Source organism: Pseudophryne corroboree, chromosome 4, assembly GCF_028390025.1.
Source record: "Pseudophryne corroboree isolate aPseCor3 chromosome 4, aPseCor3.hap2, whole genome shotgun sequence".
Classification (NCBI taxonomy): Eukaryota; Metazoa; Chordata; class Amphibia; order Anura; family Myobatrachidae; genus Pseudophryne; species Pseudophryne corroboree.
In genome coordinates, this window is record NC_086447.1 from 426,190,945 (window position 1) to 426,196,945 (window position 6,001).

Below are 6,001 nucleotides of genomic sequence, written 5' to 3' on the forward strand. Positions count from 1 at the left end.
CAGCTACACTCACAGCACGGGTGGCCTATCCACCCCTCTCTAGTAATCACATGACCCACTCTGAGGTGATGCCCCGCCCACTGGCAATCACCCCACTAGGTGATTGACAGTTAGGAGCACAAGGACATTAACCCTTTAGATACACCGTGAAACCATAAAATAAACCTTAATTGTATTCAACACTACATTTACATCAATGTACATACAATTACATATATGTGAAGTATATTATTTACCTCAAAACATGCATACAGTATTACAACATCCATTAACTTTTATATGAATAATATATATGCTTATACTCCATTTTAATCACCATATTATAACTACCTCAGTATAAGTGTTGTTTAAACCCTAAATCAGGGTTACATTTGGCTGCTGGCAAACACTGCAGCCAAACACCAACATTGTCTGATCAAAATCACCCATATTTGATCTTGGTCAAACAAGGGTGAAACACATTTCTTAGTAAATTTACCCCTAATACACACTTACTTTCCTTCAGTTTTTCACTCCTTGCTTTAGTGAGAGGAGGACAGTTCACAGATGTAGCATGGTAGCAGAAGAGAAGAAGCAGTAAAAGGGTCAGGATACAATTGATTGGAACCCAGATGACCCCTGACCTCCCTCCAGATGAAAAGCTGTGGAAATATTGTGCTGGCACCAAAACAGATCTAACTTTACCACTGAAGTTGTTAGTTTGCTTTATTTATGAAGACGCTACCAATATTCTAGTTCACATTAGGGTGTGCTTGAGCTGACCATAAAGGGCTGTTATGAGGGGTGTGCAACTTATGCCACTGCGCAGGGTGAAATACTGAGTGGGTGACACGGTTGCTGTTTGACAAATGACAATACATATTTACAGCTGGCTGGGTGCCTGGGGTGGCACTGTGTTACAGAGAAAAATGCAGGGTGCATCTATAGACACACCCAGCACCATCTTCGTGGTATAATTTGTATGATATCCCATGAGCAGAGGACAAGCATTCCGCACCTGGCTCCTCTGAGCCTTGCTATGGCACTGACCACCTGCACGTATTTCTGTGTATATATTATATTAATATTAAAAAATGGAAATGTTTGGATGAATTCATGCTCAGTAAATACTGTATATCAGTGTATATGAATCTTTAACATCAATATTTAAACTGATTTTTAGTATTATTTTAATTTTATTTATTAGTTTTCTGTTCCTAAAGCAGTTTTGCAGGTGGCATGAAATCTGATCAGTTATACCCTCTTCACACTGGAGCCCCAGCTCTAACCCCTGTCCAACCCAGGATACTGTACATGGGATATACTTACCCCTTTCACACCGCCAGATGGTCCCGGGTTATCACCGCTCACACAGATTGCTTGGAGATGATGTGATGCCCAAGCTTTCCTGAGCCAGTCTATTGGCTTTTAGACATGACTCTGGTCATCAATGACCCATGTCTGCCTTTAACACTGCACTCGACCCATGTCAGACCCCAGAATAACACAAGTCATGACCCAGGTAGTGGACCGGGGACAGACCGAGGATGCATGACCAGGCTGACCCTTTCACACCGAGCCTGGACATGGCTCACATTGGCTTGCCCTGGCACTAAGCCACGCTCTCAGTTCTGTGTGAAGGGGGTGTTAATGATGTTGCACAAATATTTATAAAAATAAATATACAGTATCAAGTATTTGAAATACTTCTATGGCATTAAAAAAAAAAAGTACTGTTCTTTACTAAACACTATATATATTTTTTTTTTATTACTTGTTTTAAAATTGCATGCTTGTGTGCCAGACAGAAAGTTTTTCATAAACCAAACAGCAATGGTATCATTTGGTAACTTAAAAAAAATCAGCTTACAGTATAAAATAAAATATGCATTAAATGGTAGTGAAACTCTCCCAAAAATATTCAATTTACTAATGCTATGACTAGTGCTGTACTGTACACCTCATTCAGTATGTATGATAATTATTGTTTCAACTCATTGTGGTAATTGCAAAAAAGGCTGGAGGTTACAAAGAGTGTTCTAAATCCTGCGGTATACAATGTTCCACAGTCTATATTATATATCTCATTAAAATATTATGAGCCATACTTTGCAAAAGACCACATAACTGACACGAAGATAGAAAAGCAGCACCAACTTTGCAATTCTTAAAATTTTAAGTGCTTGTCTGATTTAATGTTAACATTTATCATGTGTATGACAACAATATTTTAAATTCAATATAGCTTTTGGCGGTGTCAAGGAAAGTGGAGCTTTGCATCACTTAGTATGCACATCAGTTTGTTGGAATGTAGGGGGTAATTCCAAGTTGATCGCAGCAGGAATTTTGTTAGCAGTTGGGCAAAACCATGGGGGTAATTCCAAGTTGATCGCAGCATCAAATTTGTTAGCAGTTGGGCAAAACCATGTGCACTGCAGGGGGGGCAGATATAACATTTGCAGAGAGAGTTAGATTTGGGTGGGGTGTGTTCAATCTGAAATCTAAATTGCAGTGTAAAAATAAAGCAGCCAGTATTTACCCTGCACAGAAACAAAATAACCCACCCAAATCTAACTCTCTCTGCAAATGTTATATCTTCCCCCCTGCAGTGCACATGGTTTTACCCAACTGCTAACAAATTTGATGCTGCGATCAACTCGGAATTATCCCCAATGTGCACTGCAGGGGAGTTAGATTTAACATGTGCAGAGAGAGTTAGATTTGGGTGTGGTGTGTTCAATCTGCAATCTAATTTGCAGTATTTACCCTGCACAGAAACAAAATAACCCACCCAATTACTCTCTTTGCAAATGTTATATCTGCCCCCCCTGCAGTGCACATGGTTTTGCCCAATTGCTAACAAACTTGCTGCTGCGATCAACTCAGAATTACCCCCGTAAAACAAATATGTGAGATTATGACCCGAGAACTAAACCATAAACATTATTGAAGATTAAGATAGCAAGTTTGAAACCAAGAATGAGTTTACTAGAATTTCAACTCATTCCTCCAAACATTACAGACATGTAGCCATCTTTAGGGTACTAGTGATTCCTCTTTGCTTTGCTCTGGAAACTGTATTTTTTTTAACATACAGACCACATTGGGGCTCACATAGAGTTGGACACTCTGGGCTTGATTCTGAGTTGGATGTAAAGTGTCTCACTTTGCGTGATGGTGCTGGAGATAGAGTACTGTTAAAGAGGAGTGTGTTCTATTACCATCTCCTGCTCCTTTACCGTAAAGCCAGGCAACCACCTTAAACAAGCTGGCCGCTGCAATCTCTACTGAGCATATGTAACCCCATGCCCTTGTGCCATCATAGATGCCTTCATGGATGTGATACACTGCAGCAGCATGCAGCACGTGTTCCTATGGGGAAGTCTTGTTACTGATACTCTTAGCAGCATTACCGATAATGCTACCACTGTCTCTGGTAACACTATCGCTTACTCTGTCACTCTGATAACCAACTCCTAAATAAACCTCCAGACTGCTGAAGGTTAAACTGGCCTCAACTGCATATCACATTACACTGCTGTCTGTTGTTCTATGCCAATAGGACATATCACCAAGTATCCATGCTGCTTCAATCAGGAAGCCGTAATGCCCATTTTTCCATCCACTACTGCTATCATTAGTGTCAGCAGTTGTGATCCATCAGAAACAGGTTTCCCTTTACTGTATGAATGACTCAGAGTACCATGGAAATATAGCTACATACCCACAACAGATCTCTTGCATGCGACCACAACATTATCACACAGTTGCCCCACCTGAAATGCCATTTTCACACACGAGAGTTTCTTCCAAGATCTTTCTGGTTTACAGATATGTCCTGAAACACCTAAGGTCAAATGTAACAGGGTCCGAGTTTTTGTGTGAGTTCAAACTTGCACCTTCTTGTACATTTGGAAGATTTGAGTTTGTCCCACAACTCCCACAATGTAATAGGGTGTAAGTTTTCAGGCACAAATGCAACTCGCATAAGACTTCTCGCGAGAATTCACACCAGGAAGCATCTAAGTTTTTAGACCAACCAGAGACTGAATTTCACTGTGTGAGTTGCCCTGTTTAATATAAACGGGTAGATTAATGGCACAGCGAAAGCAGTGTAGAAGTGGACCAGTGGAAAAGTTTTCATGGCAACCAATGAGCTTTGAGGTAACATTTATCAAGTGAATTCTATAAAATTATATGTTGCAGCTGATTGGTTGCCATGGGCAACATTTCCTCTGATTCACTTCTCAAATCTTTTCACTGCTTCATGAACAGACCCCAAAGTCACCAACTGGCACCCAAAAGTCCCATGGTTTGTACCTCACACACCCTATATACAGTAAGCCCATGATCCACCATTTTATCCTTTAATATGTTGTGAGGCATTTTGTGAAGGAGAAGAGAGTTATTAGCAGAGAAAAAGCAGCAGCATGTCATACAGGAGAAGAGCTGTTCTTCAGCAGAAGATAGAGGAGGAAGAGGAGGTGTTTGTGAGGCAGGGTGAGAGGAAGCAGGAGGAGGGAGGTAGTGATGACAAGGAGGCAAGGGCGGAATTACTGCTACGCATCCGAGGCACGTGCTTAGGGCCCAGCCGCGCCCACTGATGGTGATAAGGAGCCGCGCTGCAGAGGACTTTCATTTAATGGGAGAGTGGATGATGAGAATGGGGAGAGCAATGGGCATGACATGGCCCTCCCACTTGTGACTGCTGCTGCTGCTGCCTGGGAGAGAGACACTACTGGTGTCTGTGCCCGCTCCGGGTGCCGCGCTCTCTGTGCTCTCTGCTCCGAGGCTATTACAGTGTGTGCAGGTGTCTTATTCAGTGCCAGCCTGATGCATACATATGGGGGGCTGCTGTTGCTGACAGCGAGTGAGTCACTTTCACTCACTGTACAGCACGCAGCTCCACGGTGCTCCTCCGCGCAGCCCTACCTTCCCACCCACCTGTGTGCCCACCCGCCGAAACCCAGCGGCTCAACGTGCTCCTCCACCCATCTATGTGCCTGTCTGCCGGCTCCCAGCGGATCCATGGTGGCAGTTCCTCCTCCGCCTGGCCCTCCACTCCTGTGACTCACACAAGACATGGGTTTGAGGGTTCTGGGGGAAGGGAACATAGGGAGATGACCTGCTGTGGGACACATAGGCAAATAGCTGCAGAAGGGACATGGGGCAGGTAGCTGGTACCATGTCAGAGAAGGTCTCTTTCCTCTCTCTCTCTCTCTCTCACCCCCACTTCACTCTCTCACCCCCCTTCACTCTCTCACCCCCCCTTCACTCTCACCCCCCCTTCACTCTCCCCTTTCTCTCTCTCTCACTCTTCTCTCTCTCTTTCTCCTCTCTCACCCCCTTTTCTCTCTCTCCCCTTTCTCTCTCTCCCTCCCATCTCCCCCTCTCTCTCCCCTCTGTCTCCACCACCACTGTTTTTCTCACTAGTTATGCCATTTATAATTAAGTCTAGTTTATCCAGTCAGTGGCCGTTCTAGGGGTGGGCAATGTGTAATTTGTATTATGGGCTATAGCATTGCATTATGCTCTACTGTAATGTAACGTGTAAGCTAACGGACACTACTGTGTTGTGTAATGTAACAGGCGCTACTGTGCAGTGTAATGTAATGGACGCTACTGTGCAGTGTAATGTAATTGACACTACTGTGCGGTGTAATGTAACGGACGCTACTGTGCGGTGTAATGTAACGGACACTACTGTGCGGTGTAATGTAACAGATGCTACTGTGCTGCATAATGTAACGGATGCTACTGTACGGTGTAATGTAACGGACGCTACTGTGTTGTGTAATGTAACGGACGCTACTGTGCAGTGTAATGTAATGGACGCTACTGTGCAGTGTAATGTAATTGACACTACTGTGCGGTGTAATGTAACGGATGCTACTGTGCGGTGTAATGTAACGGACGCTACTGTGCGGTGTAATGTAATGGACGCTACTGTGCGGTGTAATGTAACGGACGCTACTGTGCGGTGTAATGTAACGGATGCTACTGTGCGGTGTAATGTAACGGA